This window comes from Mandrillus leucophaeus, unplaced genomic scaffold (genome assembly GCF_000951045.1).
Source record: "Mandrillus leucophaeus isolate KB7577 unplaced genomic scaffold, Mleu.le_1.0 Scaffold202, whole genome shotgun sequence".
Lineage (NCBI taxonomy): Eukaryota > Metazoa > Chordata > Mammalia > Primates > Cercopithecidae > Mandrillus > Mandrillus leucophaeus.
The window spans coordinates 3715643-3733577 of NW_012102055.1; positions in this window are offsets into that span (position 1 = coordinate 3715643).

The following is a 17935-nucleotide window of genomic DNA, read 5'->3' on the forward strand; positions in this document are numbered from 1 at the left end:
ATCTGTAATTAGCTTTCACTCTGGGTCCAGGGGGTCCTGACAGCCTTTTGCATCCTAGAGAGCCCAGAGGAATCAGAGAAGGTATCCAGCACCAACTGTTCTCGGTAACATGCAGAGGAGATGAAGATACTTTCCTTAGGGTGGTGGGAACCTTTGACGAAGGTGTAAAAAGACTGATCTGGAAGAGGAAGGGAGTTGGATGAAGGTACCAGAATGAGCATAATTGCGAACCGTACTCCCTTCTGCACTAGATCTCTAGAAATTACAGAAAAGACACAAAACACATCCATTACAGCTGTAGAAAATTAGATCTCACTTTTCTTGGATGTGAAATTATGTAAGCTAGAAGCGAGCGGAAATGAGGTTGAAAGTGGAGTTCACTGATCAAAACACATGGAGGTGAGTTTTTTAAAAAGGCAGCAGTAGTCCGGGGGTGCTGCACAAGAGCCCCAGGAGAGCTCCCGACTTGAGTTTGTGGATGCAGAGGGTGAGGGGGTTGCCTGAGGTCGTCTGTCCCGGTGATTGATGACGTGCCTCTGGTGCAGCCTGGTGGCTTGCCACCTATCTGTGTCAAGCAGCAGCAGACGGAAGCATTTTCTGCCGGGTGTGAGCAGAAACCATGAGGACTTGGGAAAGAGAGGCAGGTACCAGGTAGCTGCTGATATTAGGAGCTGACAAACTACGGACACATACATTTGAGATAACATGTCGATACAAAGTATCCACCAAACACTATAGCGTTTCTGTCAAACCTGGAAAAAAGATAGCACAATTGTCACTGCCATTCAACATTATGGTAAAAGCCAGTGCAATAAGAGAGGTGAAAATGAGATATTCGAAGATGATATGATAATTTAGAACATCTAAGAAAATCAAATGACAAATTATTAGAACTTAGATTTCTACAAAGGAGTCTAATATAAAATCAACATTAAAAAGTCAAAAGACTTAAACATCAGCAGTAATAAATTAGACAATGTAATACCAAATAGGATTCCATGACCACAAAACTGTAAAATACCTAACAAATATAATGACAAATGTGAAAGATCTACATAAAAAATTGTGAATCCTTATCAAGCATCACCAATAGAAATCTGAGTAAGTGAAAACCTATACTATGTTCCTATATTGTATATTTCTCAATTCTCACTAAATTAATCCATAAAATACCAGTGGAATTTTAAGAAAGCATATAATACGTAGAGTAAGTCAGCCAATTTCTTTTTATGAAGAGCATGACAGTGTTCTTGTCTTATGAGATATGAAGTATATCATGAAGCTACATACAACAAATTAACAGTCAGATGTGTAAGTTGTAACTATAAAAGTATCAGAAGAAAATACAGGAACACTTGTTAGTAATCTTGAGATAGGGAAATTTTCTTAAGCAAGGCACAAAATACAGAAGGCATAATTGATAGATTTTGATAGACTGCATCAAAATGAAAACTTCTGTGTAACACACGATGGTATAAAACCACACATTAAGACAACTTAAATAACCAGAAAATATTTGCCACATATGGGAGTTAAAGGATTATAAAAATGAGTGTGACTGAATCACAAAATTACTATACACTCCAAAGTCCAGATAAAGTATCTTCTACTTTATTTCCTTGCATTTGATTTCATCTCCTCTATAAGGCCTCCATAATTTTGTCCACTCTAGAAAGTGTAATATGTACCAGTGCATCCAAAAGTTTCTTTAGACAATGCAGATCTCATTTGGATGAAATGCCCAGACTTCCTCCCTAAGATGCAGGGGGTGTAGGAATGAGGCTGTGGCTTGTGTGGCCTTGTGATGCTAAGGACAATGGAGGATTCATTTCTTGTCTTCTGGATTTCCCCTCATGCCCACTTCAGTTCATGGATTAGTGACTGCCCAGGTGCAACTGGTGTCATGCCTGGCTGCTTAATTTCTGGAGGCACTTGGGGCTGAGGTTCACGTTGATGTCTTTGTTTCTGGTTCTGTTCCTAGCTTGGCCAACGCCTATGGCCCTTTTGTCAGAAGCATTCAAATCAGAGTGACTCCATCTTGAGTGAGGGCTAGGAAAATGAGGCTGGGACTTATTGGGCTGCATTCCCAGAAAGTTAAGTATATTGCTAGCCTCTAGATGTTTATGGTTAAGGGAACAGACTGATAACGTTTACTAAACAGACCCAGACTTGAGAGTGTCCTAATATCCCAATATCTCGAGAACAGAAGCAGTCCTAATTTTGCTTTAAAGATAATATTGATTCTTGCAAAATATAGTAATTAAGAAAATTAGTCATTTATCACACATCCTTGTAGCAGAGCACATCTCCTGTGATCTTTGTTTCTTCTATAGAAATGAGTATTGTACCTAGGGTGGACGTGTTCCTCCTCTTACTTTTGGAAACACCCTGCTCTGTCTGTGGAGTAGCCGTGCTTTATTCCTACACTTTCTTAATAAACTTGCTTTCACTTTACTCTGTGGACTCACCCTGAATTCTATCTTGTGTGAGATCCAAGAACCCTCTCTTGGGGTCTGGGTCAGGACCCCTTTACGGTAATACTTTCTGGCTGACCCAGCCCCACTACTGCCCTCACTATGACCTTGCATGAGGTCTATGTGTGTCCCCAGACCCTGTGGCCTGTCCTGCAGCCCTCACCTGGAAGCTGCTTCCCGTCATCTCACGGGCTGTTTGGAGTGCTCCTGTCTAGCCATCTGGGTACCTCTGTACCTGCTCAGGGCTACAGGGAACTCTGGGTTCCCTTAGAGCCTCATGTAGGGAGTGTCAGATAAAATACAGGATGCCCAGTTAAATGAGAATTTCAGATAAACAGCAAATAATATTTTAGTATAAGTGCATTCCAAATATTGCAGGTCTCAAATATTACATTATATTAGTATATTAGTTATACTAAAATAAACATTGATTGTTTTTCTAAAGTTCTTATCTAACTGGGCATCCTGTATTTTTCTTTGTGAAGTCTGTCAACACTAGCCATGTGGGAGCCAAAGCCTGCTTGGAAGAGTTGAAGTCGAGGCCTTCCTTCTTTTGCCTGGCCACCTGGCACACTGGCTTGACTTGGTTGTGCTCACTCCAGTTAGGCTGCGGGGCTGAGCATAAAGCTGCCTCCTTCCTCTGTCTGGATAGAAAGTGAAGTCGAGGTTCTGCTGCTTTTTTATTTTTCCTCAGTTTATCTCCTCTATGCCTTCAATCCAGAGCAATTAAACTAAGACAGTCTCTTTACACAGGCTACTGGGACTTCCCCCTATTTTCCTCTCTGTGTGGACTTTCCTTAGGTCCTCTAGACTCTTAATATGTTCAAGGAGGGAGATAAAGGAATTTAGAAAATCTCTTCTCTCTCCACAAAGCCTGGATTTAGAGCCCATTATCTTGCTGTGAATTCAAGCCCTACTTTGAATGTCAGTCGCTGAATATTAATTCTTGGTATCACTGCTATAGATAATTCTAAAATCCCTCCCCGGTCCTCCACTGCAAGGGCAGTCAAATTCCTTAGGCTGATTAGGGGAAAGGCTGCTAGAATATAATTTCCTAGAAGTTGGAAACATGACTTTTATTCAAATAGAAAGTGAACAGGTGTCAAAGATTTTATTTAGCTCATTAATTATCGAAGGGGCAAGTCAGTTGTTAGAAGAGATTCAAATCAGAATTTGAGTTACAAAGAGTTATATTCTCTTTGGGACAAAATTCATTTGCATTGTTAAGGACAGGAACCATTTACATTGCTACCAGTTGTCTTCACTTTAACTGCTGCCCCTGCAGGCATGTAAAATAGACTAATAATGGAAAGTCAATCCAAAGGCACAGGCCTCTCTAGACTCAGATCATCCCAGAAGGTCTCCTAGGCAATGCCCAACACTCTACTGAAAGAATCCTCAGGGAATCTCTTTTGCCCATTTCCACATCTTGGACAAATTTTTCCTGACAAAGTATAATCTCAAAAAATTGTTTTTATCCTGTTACAATATGAAAAGATAATAAATTCAAAGAAGAGGAACTATAAATGGCTGACAAATATAAGATTAAATGCTCAACCTCACCAGCCTATTCATGGGAAACATATTAAAACAACATAAGAGTTTTTGTCAGTTAATATCCCGGATGGAAAGACAGAGATTTCAATGCATTGATGTTGGAGAAAAATCAGGGAAGCCAGTGTCTGTGGATCCAGGGGAGGGTAGCAGGAAAGGGAGTCGGCATGGATAACAGGACACCCACCTTGAGGGGCCTCACTGGACTTTGTAAGGACTTCAGCAATCTCTGTCAATGAAGTGGGGAGTTGGTAAGGTTTTGAGCAGGGAAGTTACACCATCTGAGTGTCATGTTCCCCGAATCCCCCAAGGTTGCTGTGTAGATAATACATATATGGTAGGAGCAGGAGGGTGGACACAGGACCAGTCCAGGAGTGTTGCTCCTGGCTTAGACTAACCGAATGGGGCAGCAGTCGAGGAGTTAAACGTGATCAGCTTCTGCAAGTATGTGCGTATGTTTTAAACAAATTTTATTGTGTATATACAACATGATGTTATGGGCTACATATAGATAGAATAATTACTATAGTAAAGCAAGTTAACGCATTCACCATTAACATATCACATAGTTACCCACACTTTTTTTTGGTGACAAGGGCAGCTTAAATCTTCTCATTTAGCAGGAATCTCAAATAAAGTAAAATTTTATTACCTTGTAAACCAAAAATAAAATTCTACGCCCCTCAATCGACCGAATGGATCCTCCTCTCTGCCAAGGGCTTTCTGAAGTAAACCTGAAACACTATTTCACACCATGTTGGGAATGGGTGGTCGGACATGCCTCACTTCCTTTGGAATTCAGGCAGAGTTGACCAGCACTAACTCTAAAACTTAAGACTCACGAAACGGACTCTTTGTAGCAATAAGATAGCAACATGAGATAGCAGGCTCTGAAAGAAATCAAAGTATTTACCCCAAAATATATTTCTTTGACATATTTTGAAATGGCCTTGCAAAGTTGTCTCTTGTGGGGGAAAATCTACATTGTGTAGAGAATTCTCTTTCCTTTCCAGGTCTTTTTCCTGATCCAGGAGAGAGTCAACTAAGTGTTCGGCAACTTTTTAAATCTGATAAGAAACCTTTACCATGTATTCTCTCTGAAGCCTGGTACAAAAATAAGAAACATTTACAATGTATTCTCTCTGAAGCCTGGTACCTGGAGGCTTCATTTGCATAATAAGAACCCTGGTCTCCACAACCCTTTATCTTAACCCAGACACTCCCTCATATTGATTTTAGGTCTTTAAATAAACTCTTTCGGTCAATTGCTGGTCAGAAAATCTTTGAATCCACCTGCGACCTGGAAGCTCCTGCTTCAAGTTGTCCTGCCTTTCTGTACTGAACGTACATGTTACATGTATTGATTGATGTCTTATGTCTCCCTAAAATGTATAAAACCAAGCTATAGCCTGAGCACCTTGGACACATGTTCTCAGGATCTCCTGGGGCTGTATCACAGACCATGGTCACTCATATTTGGCTCAGAACAAATCTCTTCAAGCATTTTATGGAGTTTGACTCTTTTTGTGGACAACCTGTAGTCCTCATGTTACACATTAGATCTTGAGGCTTGTTCATGCTACGCATCTGCTACATACAGCCCCTCATTTCTTCCCCACTGCACTTGTACCCACTGTTTTATTCTCTTTCTCTGTATATTTGACTTTTTTTTCCTCTTTTTAGATTCCAGGTATAAGTGATACTGCAATATTTTTCTCTCTGTGTTTGGATTATTTCATTTAGCATAATGTCCTAATGTCCTCCGGTTTCATCCATGTTATGGCAAATGGCAGGATTTCCCTCCTTTTTTTTTTTTGAGACAGGGTCTTGCTCTATTATACAGGTTGGAGTGCAGTGGCAAGATCATGGCTTGCTGCAGCCTTGATCTCCTGGGCTCAAGAGATCCTCTTGCCTCATTCCACCAACTAGCTGGGACTACAGGTGTGTACCACCACATCTGGCTAATTTTTTATTTTTTGTATAGACGAATTCTTACATTGTTGACCCTGTCTCCACGTTGATTTACTAGGCTGGTCTTGAACTCCTGGGCTTAAGCAATCTTCCTGCCTTGGCCTCCCAAAGTGCTGGGATTACAGGCATGAGCCACTGCACCTGGCTGATTTTCTTCTTTTTTAAGGCTGAATAATATTTCATTCTCTCTCTCTCCCTCTCTCTCTCTCTCTATATGTGTGTGTGTGTGTATATACACACATAAAAATATATACATATACACATACACTCTACAGTTTCTTTATTCACTTATCTGTTAACAGACACTTAGATTGTTTCCATATCTTTCTGCAAGTGTTTCGAAGGTAGAACCCACATGATTTTCCACCATGTGAATCATTGAGAATCAAGGCGAACTCCTGGGTTTTTGACCTGAACAATCTGGAAGGAAGGAGTTGTCTGTCAGCTTCTGGGAGGCTGAGGGTGGAGTAAGGCTCCTTTCTGGTTGGTGGGGGCACATCATCAGGAGCTGAGTTTTATAGAAAAGAGGTTAGAAATAAAGTATTTTTTTGATAATAGCTAGAAACGGAAAACAACTTAAGAGATCATCAAAAGGGTAACGATTATGTAAACTACGGCTGTACAGAATACAGTGGGTCCATTTTTCAGCATCGCAAGTATAGGGGCCAAAGAAGAACATCCCTTTTGCCCTCTGAAGGTTCACTGACGATGAACTGACAGAAGACAGGTTAACAGGAGGAAGGGCATGCAAATGTGTTATCACACATGGGGCGGGGCTGCAGAGTGATCTCCCCCTTGTGCAATGGGGTAGAAATGGCTGCATACCTTCTTCTTAGGGGAAAGTGGGGGTAGTAAATGATTTTTAGCAGAATTCAGTGGTCTTAAAGAACACATAGTGTCCTGAGACAAAGTTTGTTGGGCCTGCAGAGTAGACAATGATTTGAGACAAAAGTCTGTCCGGGTGAGTTGAGAGATTTCAGTCTTTCTTCCTGCGACATGAATTCAATTAATGAAAACTCAGGGAAGGAACCGAAGGTGATTGTTTTCTTCTTTGTCAGGTCAAGACTTTAGATGGATTAGGGAACTTCAGGAAATGACTCCATCCTGTGCTTTAGGGGAAACAGAGGATTGAGGGTGGCAGGAGGTCAGAGAGGACATGAAGCCTCTGCTTCAGTTCAGCACGTCAAAGTGCTGTCTATTGGGGTATTGGTTTCTGGGCTCCAGCAGAAGATCTCCAAGGCACAGCATTACAGAAAAAAACAATGTTCAATACTACCTCATTCATCTGCACACCCCAATGACAACACAAACAGAATTGTAGACTTTTATATCCATAGCGATGTGGATAGGTATCAGAAATGACACACTTTCAGCTTCCATAGATTTCTAACATAATCAGCTTTTAGATAATGCTCATATAATTTAAATTTAATGCATAGAAAACAAAAGAGAATGATAAAAAAAACCTTGTCTCATCTTGGCTGGTGTCCTCGTCGATAAAGTGGCCTGCAAGGTCCTTCTGCCTCTGGGAATCTGTGCTGTGTTACATCAGGTGAACTGGATTCTTCTCAGCTTGAAGCCAAGGTATGTTTACTCTTTTTGTAAACTCATACCTGGCTGTGACCAGAGAAGGACAGAATTTGGCTTTTCCCCCTTATAAAGTTGGGGGATCGCTTTGAAGTATGACTAAAATTTGGATGTACATTGGCTTTCAATTGAATTTCAGACAGGATTTAAAGCGAGTGGCTGCCTAGAAAGTTCACACCTGTCAATGTGGTCTGTTAGAAGGAGACAGTGACATGTGTGGTGTTCACCATGTCAGACAGTAGTCTCATGACTGGGTGGTTGAAGCCTTGGGGCTTCCTTAGGAAATGTTTTCTTTTTACTTTACATGGTTGACCAACCTGTGGTATTTTATATACATGAGTTTTGTCCATGGTTTCCTGATTTATAACTCCTAAACTCCTTAAGCTCTCCAAAGGGCTGTCTTTTAGTGTGACTTTTGACTGACAGGTTCACAGTGGGGGCTGGTCACCAGAAAGGTCAAGGCAAGATTAGACGGCTGGACTTTCAGCCACCTCCCCCCATCTCTGGAGAGTGTCAAGGGGGCTGAAAGTTAAATTAATCACCAATGGCCAATTGTTTAACCAACCATTCCTACTTAATGAAGCTTTTATAAAGACCCAAGAGGACTGGGTTCAGAGAACTTCCAGATAGCTGACCACATGGAGGTTCCTGGAGGGTGGCACCCTGGGAGGGCGTGGAAGCTCCAGGCCCCTTCCCCCATGGCTCGCCCTATGCATCTCTTCATCTGCACCCTTTGTAATATTCTCTTAATAAACTGGTAAATGCACATTTATAAATTTTCTCCAACTAATTAATCAAACCCAAAGAGGGGGTCATAGGAACCCCAGCTTGAATTCAGCCAGCTGGTCAGAACTTCTGGTGGCCTGGACTTATGACTGGTGTCTGGAGGGGAAGAATTGGGGTCTGAGTCACCACCCTGTGGGATCTGACAGTATCTTGGAGGACACACAGCTGGTGTCTGTTGTATGTCTGTTGTGACCAAACCCCCATACATTTGGTCACAAAAGTCTTCCTGTTTGTTAATGATTGTTGTGATGTGACAGTAGAGGAAAAACATGGTGGGATAGAGTGTTTTTCTGACATAAACCCTTACACATATTCAAATAACCAAAGACCTACTGTGCCACTCTCTTCCTGACTGTTTCTTTTGTCTCCTTACAGCCACTCCTTGTGCACTCCTTAGCTCTCTGATCAGGTTACCAGTCCCTAATCACTGGCTGGTTGGATGTTTGAAAAGAAGGTTTGGGCAGGGCATGATTCTGAAGGTGAATGTGTTTCCACTAGACACTCCCTTCCACATACCAGTGCCCTTTAGGATGACTCATGGTGGGTAAGGCATTTCTTGCTTCATTAAAACAAAGTGGAATTTATTTTAAGAAGCTAAGAATAAACTTAAAAAATATTTGATAGGCATGGCTTTTGAAAACTTCAAATTATAATACTTTCATTTAATTTTTTGATTATAAAAATCAATTTGTTGTACTGATATACAACAAAGTATACAGTGAAGTACCATCCAGAGGTAATCATCATTCATGTTTGGTTTATTTCCTTCCAATCTCTCTCCCATGTACATGCTGTTAAAGAAAATGCTATTCTGGCATTCATTAAAATGCTAAGGACAGCCTTATTCAGGCCTATTGTGATCAGTGTCAAGACTCACAATAGAGGAGAGATGGAGCTCAACTCTGAATACAGCAAGGACAAGTGGGTATTTAATGGTCAATGAGCAAAATGAAGTGGTCAATGGATGGAAAATTACAGGCGGAGACATCAAGGATGGGGGATTCGAAGCTGACAGGGTCCTTGCTGAAGACAGGCGAGGGTGATCCAATATCATGGGTGGATTTGAGGAATTTGATCAGATATTGAGTGTGATCAGATACCAAGTGTGATGGGACCAAGGCCAAGGCTGAGACCTCATTGAGAAGAGGGCTCAGAGGAGCCTGCCTAAAGTTTGGGCAAGGAGAGTCCTGGACAATGCACTGGGGACAAATGACATATTTATGAAGGACCATAGTTCCTCCTCCCATCTCTCTCCACACTAGCCCACCAGGCAGAATTGGAAAACAGGAGAGAAAACAGCAAGAATAGGATACTAGCAAGCCAGTTGTCTTGAGAAAGGTAAAGTAAGCTGAGCAGAAGAAAAAAAACTCCACTTGTTTTGAGGGTAGGAGAAGAAGGCTGAGTCAGAGAAAAGGAGTGGGAATCTGGACGTGATATGTACTTTCCTCACAGTGCCTCTTGATAAAAAAATGAGGTTGAAGGTAGGGGAAGTAATATCTTTTTCCTGACTCCTCACAATGTTCATGACCGAGACCCCTATGACAACTGATTAATGAGAGAAAGTCATACAAATTTATGTAATATAAGTTTTGTGTGTGATGAAAGGCTTCAGAAATGATGACCCAAAGAAACAGGGATGCTGTGTATTTTTATGCTTGGATTTGATAGTGAGTAGACAGTTATGCAGAAGTAGAATTGGACAAAGGGAGTGTGATCTAGTGGTAACAAGCTGGGAGGAGCTGAGCAAGGCTTGTTTGTTCAGATTCTTCTTGGCATATCTGTGTCTTTCTTCCAGGCATAGGACCCCTCTGGGATTAGGGTTTTATAACCTACTTTAAATAAAGGTTGGAGAATTCTTTTATGGCCTGCTTCAGGGGAGAACAGAGAGAGAAGGCTAGAGACCCGTCCTGCTCCTTCTGTTTTGCTAAATGCCAAGGTACTATATTTTGGGGTAGTGTGTCCTAATCCACATCAGTGTATAGCTTTAGATATTGGAATTAGTCTTTGGGCTTCCCCAGGGAAGCACCAATAAAGGGCTCTTTATTAGTCCCCAAAGAAGCTAGTCTTGAACTATGAACACACAAAAGACGAACTCGGTGTTATAAGAAAAGGGTCTCTGCATTTAATTTATCGATCTGGTTCTGGTTAGTCGTGTGGCCTTGAGCAAATCACTTGCATTTCTGGGCTTCACTTTCCTTATCAGTGGGTAAATGAACCAATGGAATTGGTCCATTTGTAAGCCCCCATGTGTTTATAAAATTAGAGCTGTTGAGAAGGGAGATCTGTGCTCTGCCCTTGTCTGGGGCAGCCTCGCCCCTTTTCACCTGGGTGACTGTATGCGCCTTTGCAGTCCTTCAAGATGGCAACTGGCCCTTGTCTTCTCTCAGCTCTTATGATCTTTCTGGCAGAGCTCCTCCTGTTGACTCATCTTCCAACCTCAGGCTCCTAAGAAAGTAGAGACTAGCGATGACCAGGATGGGCCATGGTGGTTGAAGATTCAGAGGTTGGGGTAGAGTGAACCTGAGGAAAAGAACATTTTAATGAGTTTAATGTGGGCAGTGAGATGATCCATGTGATGACAGGTAGAACTTAATGCTTCCTGCTCCCTCCCCTTCCTTCTCCCTTCCCCTCAAGGCTGGCTCCCCACCAGAATTGTGCTATTTAATTATCTTTGCTGATAAATGGCAATCATTCAGCTCCTGAATGAGTGAAAAGAGAAATTTCATGTGAGTCACCCATGGTCTTCTTCCAAACCTCACTGGAAACTAAGCTGTGGTTTTTTATGACTTCTGTGCTTTGCAGGGACTCTAATTTCCCCCATCGGCGACAATTACGGTGCTTTATATAGAACAGTAAAACAACATGGCACATTAACCTTTGTGAATAACACAGTCAGAAGGTGCCTTCGTCAGCAGTGGGCTCTGATGTAAACATGGGGAAGTGAGACACAGCTTTGGTACAGATTGCTTTATGTAACTTATGCCCCTGAGGCCCGGGTGACACTTTTAAGAGTCACAGACAATGCCAGCTTTGTCCCTCCCTGTTGGAGGTGGGGGAGGGGAGTCACAAATGGCCAGTTTAGAGCAGGATGTGGATATCTCACCAGTTCTCATGGCCTTCTCTGCTGCCACCATGCTCTGAGCCACCACCGCCTCTCCCCTGGACGATTGCAATGGCTTTGGGACTGTTTCTCTCTGTTTCTGCCCTCATGGTGTATTTTCAAATCAGCAGCCAGAGGAATCTTTTAAAAACATACTAGATTACATCACTGTTCTAGGTAACCCAGCTTCAGCTCACACTCTGAGTAGAAAACAAAGTTTTTCCAATGCCAAATGGGCTCAGGCAATCTGCCCCAGGTAATTTCTGTCCACCCTCCTGGCCTGCATTACCTGGAAGGGCCTTGGCTCTGGCTGTTCCTTCTGCCCGTAATATTCTTCACCAGATTTCTACAGGCCTCTCCCTCTCCCCTTCTTAGGCCATTATTCAAATACTGTCTTTTCAATGGGGATCTTTCCTGTCTTCCTGTCCGAAGATGCAAACTTATCTCCCACATTCTCTTTCCTTTTTCCTAGCACTTATCAATGTCTTACATGCAATTTTCAAAATTTAAAGCAAAACAAATCCACCGGTTACTTCCAAAAGCACCAGTTTCATATCTCTAGTTAAATAAATAAATAATATATGTAACATTATTGTTATTATTTACCGTTTATCTCTCCCAAGTGAAAATATGCCCCGTGAAGATGGGAATTTTTCCCTTTGTTCCCTACTTTTGGGACTGTATCCTTTAGGTCAGGGCTTTTCTAACTTTAATATGCCCAGGAGTCACCTGGGGGTCCTTTTAAAATGTAGATTCTAATTGGTAGCTTTGGGATGAGAACTGAGAATTTGCAGCTCCAACGAGCTCTCAGATGATACTTGTTATTGAACGAATCCGGGAGCTGCCTGCCCAATGCAGCAAACTCAAACACTGATATCGGGATTGCAGTGAGAGAAAATGGGGCATTTATGGTAGGGTGCTAAGCAAGGAGAATGGGACTGCTAAAGCTTAAGACCCAAATTCCCTGATGGCTTACAGATAAGGGTTTCTAAAGGTGGGGAGGCAGAGGTCTCAGGCAAAGTCACGAGTCAATACATGGAGGCTACGCATTGCTTTGACCTAAGAAGGCAGGACATCTTGAAGCAGGGGACCAAAGGTCATAGGTGGAGTCAAAGATTTTCTGATTTGCAATTGGTTAAGGAGGTGAAGCTTTGTGTAAAAAGTTTAGGATCAGCAGAAAAGAATGTTAGCTCTGGCTCATGGGTGTGACCTCCTCTAGGCCTTTTAGGATGAAATTTAGAACAAAAGACAGCAGTGACAGTTTCCAGTCCTCAGTTTCTCCTTATCTGAGGTCTGTGTGCCAGTAAATCTGTTTGGTGTAGGTCCACATTTCTGAAAAACAACTCAGGTATATACTGATATGGTTTGGATCTGTGTCCCCACCCAAATCTTGCATTGAAATGTAATCCCCAGTGCTGGAGGTGGACCCTGGTGGGAGGTGATTGGATCATGAGGGTGGTTTCTCATGGTTTAACACCATCTCCACTTGGTGCTATCATAGTGATAGTGAGTTCTCATGAGATCTGATCGTTTAAAAGTGTGCGGCCTCTCCCCTCCTCTCTCTCCCTCCTGCTCTGGCCATGTGGAGCACTGGCTCCCCCTTTGCCTTCTGCCATGATTTTCTGAGGCCTAACCAGAAGCTGAGCAGGTGCCAGCATCATCCTTTCTGTGCAGTCTATAGAACCATGAGTCAATTAAACATCTTTTCTTTATAAATTACTCAGTCTCAGGTATTTCCTTATAGGAATACAAGAAAGGGCTAATACAGAAATCGGTACCAAGAAGTGGGGGCATTGTTATAAAGATGCCTGAAAATATGGAAGCAGCTTTGAAACTGGGTAGCCAGCAGAGGTTGGAACAGCTTGGAGGGCTAAGAAGACAGGAAGTTGAGGGAATGTTTGGAACTTTCTAGACACTTGTTCAATAGTTGTGACCACAATGCTGATAGTGATATGGGCAGTAAAATTTAGGATGAGGAGGACTCGGGTAGAAATGAGGAACTTATGATTGAAGCAACCATTGGAAAATTATAACTGAGAAAATTATTACAGTAAAATAGATCTGACCTAACCAACTTCATCTTGCTTCTAACCTCCAAGCTGTCCTTGTTCACTCCTGGGCATAGGCCAAACTAATTATGGGAGGAACTTATAGTTTAACTTTGAGGCAAAGATAATAACAGCCCTTTCCCAAAACAAACCCCCTTTCTGCCTGGGGACTAGACTGCCTTTGTAGGACTAACAAAGATTAGAAACTGTGGTTTAGGAGTCATACAGCTGGAGGCTACAAGATTCTGACCCTCCCCAAATTGCTCCTGGGGATAACATCACTACTGTAAAACCTATGATCAGTGCTTGAGATATTGATAGATCAGCTGGAACCACCTAGATTGATAAACTGGCTCATCTGATCTTGTAGCCCCCACCTAGGAACTGACTCAGCACAAGAGGACAGCTTTGATTCCCTTTGACTCATCTCCAACCCAACCAATCAGCACTCTCAACTCACTGGCCCCTATGTACCAAATTATCCTTAAAAACTTCAATCCCTAAATTCTCCAGGAGACTGAACTGAGTAATTATAAAACTCCGGTCTCCCACAGAGGTGGCTCTGCATGAATAACTCTTTCTTTATTGCAATTCCCTGTCTTGATAAATCAGCTCTGTCAAAGCAGTGGGCAAGACATACACTGGGAGGTTACACTGGGAACTAGATAAAGGTCACTTTTGCTATGCTCTAGCAAAGAGCCTGGCTGCATTGTGCCCCTGCTTTAGAAATCTGTGAAACTTTGAACTTGAAAGTGATGATTTACGGTATCTGGTAGAAGAAATTTCTAAGCAGCACAGCATTCAAGATGTGGCCTGGCTGCTTTTAACAACCTATGTTTATATGTGTTAACAAAGAAATGACCTGAAACTGGAACTAAGATTTAAAAGGGAAACAGAGAATAAAAGTTTGGAAAATTTGCAACCTGACTATGTGGTAGAAAAAGAAAAGCCCATTTTCAGGGGAAAACTTCAAGCAGCCTGCAGAAATTTGCATAAGTAAAGAGGATCAAACTGCTGACATCTAAGACAATAGGGAAAAGGTCTTGAAGGCATTTCAGAGACCTTCATGGCAACCCCTCTTATCACAGGCCTGGAGGCCTAAGAGGGAAAAATGGTTTCCTGGGCCAGGTCCAGGGCCCTGATGCCCTGTGCAGCCTTGGGACACTGTTTCCTGAGTCCCAGCTGCTCTAGCCCTAGCCATGGCTAAAAGGGACCCAGGTACAACTTGGGTCACTGCTTCAGAGGGTGCAAGCCATAAGCCTTGGTGGCTTCCATGTGGTGTTAGGCCTGTGAGTGCACAGAATGCAAGAACTGAGGTTTGGGAGCCCCAACCAAGATTTCAGAAGATGTATTGGAAAGCCTGGATGTCTGGGCAGAAGCCTGCTGCAGTGGTGGAGCCCTTATGGAGAACCTCTACAAGGGCAATGTGGAAGAGAAATGTGAAGTTGGCACCCCCTCACCGAATCCTCACTGAGGCATGCCTGGTGGAGCTGTGAGAAGACAGCCACCATCCTCCAAACCCTAGAATGGTAGATCCACCAGCAGCTTGCATTGTGCACCTGGAAAAGCTGCAGGCACTCAATGGCAGCCCTTGAGATCAACTGTGGGTGCTGAACCCTGCAAAATCAGAGGGGCAGAGCTGCCCAATGCCTTGGGAGCCCACTCTGTGCACCAGTATGCCCTGGATTTGAGACATGGAATCAAAGCATTTTATGTTAGAGCTTTAAGGTTTAGTGACTGTGCTGCTGGGTTTCAGACTTGCTTGGGGCCTATAGCTCCTTTCTTTTGGCTGATTTCTCCCTTTTGGAATGGGAGTATTTACCCAATGCCCATACTCCCATTGTATCTTGGGAGTAACTAACTTGTTTTTGGTTTTACAGGCTCATAGGTGGAAGGGGCTAGCCTTGTCCTAGATAAGACTGGACTTTGGACTTTTGAGTTAATGCTGAAATGAGTTAAGACTTTGGGGGACTGTTGGGAAGGCATGATTTTATTTTGAAATGTGAGAAAGACATGAGTTTTGGGAGGGGCCAGGGACAGAATGATATGGTTTGGCTCTGTGCCCCCACCCAAATCTCATGTTGAAATGTAATCCTCAATGCTGAAAGTGGGGCCTTGTGGGAGGTGATTGTTTCATGGGGGCAGTTTTTTCTCATGGTTTAACAGCATCCCCCTTGGTACTGTTGTCACGTAGTGAGTTCTCATGAAATCTGGTTGTTTCAAAGAGTGTGACACCTCTCCCTACTTCCTCCTGCTCCAACCATATGATGTGCCAGCCCCCCTTCACCTTCTGCCATGATTGTAAGTTTCCTGAGGTCACCCCAGAAGCTGAGCAGATGCCAGCATTATCTTTCTTGTACAGACTGTGGAACCATGAGTCAATTAAATATCTTTTCTTTATAAATTACCCCTTCTCAGATATTTCTTTATAGCAGTGTGAGAACAAGGTAATACACACATGTTAGGATGTTATCTTTAGTTTCTATAGGGAATCAAACATCTAGTGACTCTAATGTCCTTGGCTATTGTTTTAAGCTATTATTACCTTCTTGCATATCAAGTTGCTCTTAGGGCTAACCAGGTGCCTGGAATTTCCCTTGAAGGAACTCAAGATTTTCTTTTATTTCCATGCTTGGAAGGCCCGTAGGCCTCTAACAGGAGTCCCTGCTGTGTCTCACTGTGATGTGGAACAGCAAGGCTGAAGACCATTTGGTTTCATGCCTGGAGGCAGGACCACTAGTTGTTTTCTTTTTTCTTTTTTTTTTTTGAGATGGAGTCTTGCCCTGTCACTAAGGCTGGGGTGCAGTGGCACAATCTTGGCTCACTATAACCTCCACCTCCCAGGTTCAAACAATTCTCCTGCCTCAGCTTCCTGAGTAGCTGGTATTATAGGCGTGAGCCACCATGCCTTGCTAATTTTTGTATTTTTAGTAGAGACAGGGTTTCACCATGTGGGCCAGGCTGGTCTTGAATTCCTGACCTCAAGTCATCTGCTGGCCTTGGCCTCCTTAAGTGCTGGGATTACAGGCATGAACCACTGCACCTGGCCCCACCAGTTGTTTTCTTTCCAAAGTCAAGTTCAAAAACCCAGGGCTGAGTTGATGGTATCAGTCACATGGGAGAGCTTTAAGTTACAGATTCCTGGGTGTCTACCTCAGAGTTTGTGATTTAGTAGGTCAGAAGAGGGCCCTAGGAATCTTGCTTTTTTGTTTTTTGTTTTTTTTTAAGATCACTGGTGATTTGGATGTGCAGCTGGGATGGGTTACCAATGATATGGAAAAATAAAGACTTTCTTACATATGCAAATCTGATTCTAGTTGTGGCCAAATTGTCATCTAGTCAGTACAAAATGGAAATTGGCATCTCAAATGAAAATAAAAAAATGTCTTTTTTCTTCTTGGCATCATTTGGTTGACTTCCAAAAATTTAATGATTTCAACAGACAAAAAGGAAAATGTGTATAATCATTTCAGAATATCCCTATTCATCACTTTAAAATTCTATTTAGTACTATGAAAACAGCACGAGCATATAGAAAACAACTCAAACAGTAAAAAGGTATGCAATGAAAAGTGAGCTTTTCTTCTATTTTGGACTTCCAGTCTCATTCTTTGGAGGAAATTTTTGTTAACAGTGTCTTATCAATATATCCAGAAAATTTCTAGGTACACACACACATACACACATACACACACACCCCCCCCCCACGTATTTCTTCTTTGTAAAAGTAGGGGAAATGTGACCAAACTGTTTGTACCAGGTTTTTTCTTATTACCGTGTGTCTTGGTTAGCCATGTATGGAAAAGTGTATTTTTACCCTGAGATCTACCATTTCCCAAGCCCCTGCCACCCCTCACATTGAATCTGGGTGGGCTTTAAACCTTTTGAATCTGGGTGGGCTTTAAACTATGTTGGAAGTGATACTACGTGACTTTTGAAGTTAAATCGTGAAAAGTAATACAACTACCACCTGGTCCTCTTGGCATTCTTGCTCAAGAACCCAGCTGCCATGCTGTGAGGATGTAGAGAGACCACATGGAGAAGCCATGTTTAGGTTTTCTAGCCAACAGCCCTAGATGAAGTCCAAGACAACAGTCAGCATCAACTTCAGGAAATGTGAGGAACAAACTTGGGATGATTCCAGCCTCCAGCCTTAAGGTCACTCCACCATAGAGCACAGATGAACTGCAAAGGAACTGGAGACAGAATGTCCTGATCCCATTTAAGGGCTCGCAGCAGGAGTTACAGGAGGGTGGTATAACCTGTGTGTCATTCATGGGTGATCTTGAGTCAATCACTATGTGTTAGTTTAGCTAGTCTAGACAACACTGCAAGAGCAAACAAATCTTCATATCTCCCAACTTCACAACATACACGTTTATTTCTCACTCTCATTGCAATCCAATGAGAGTCAG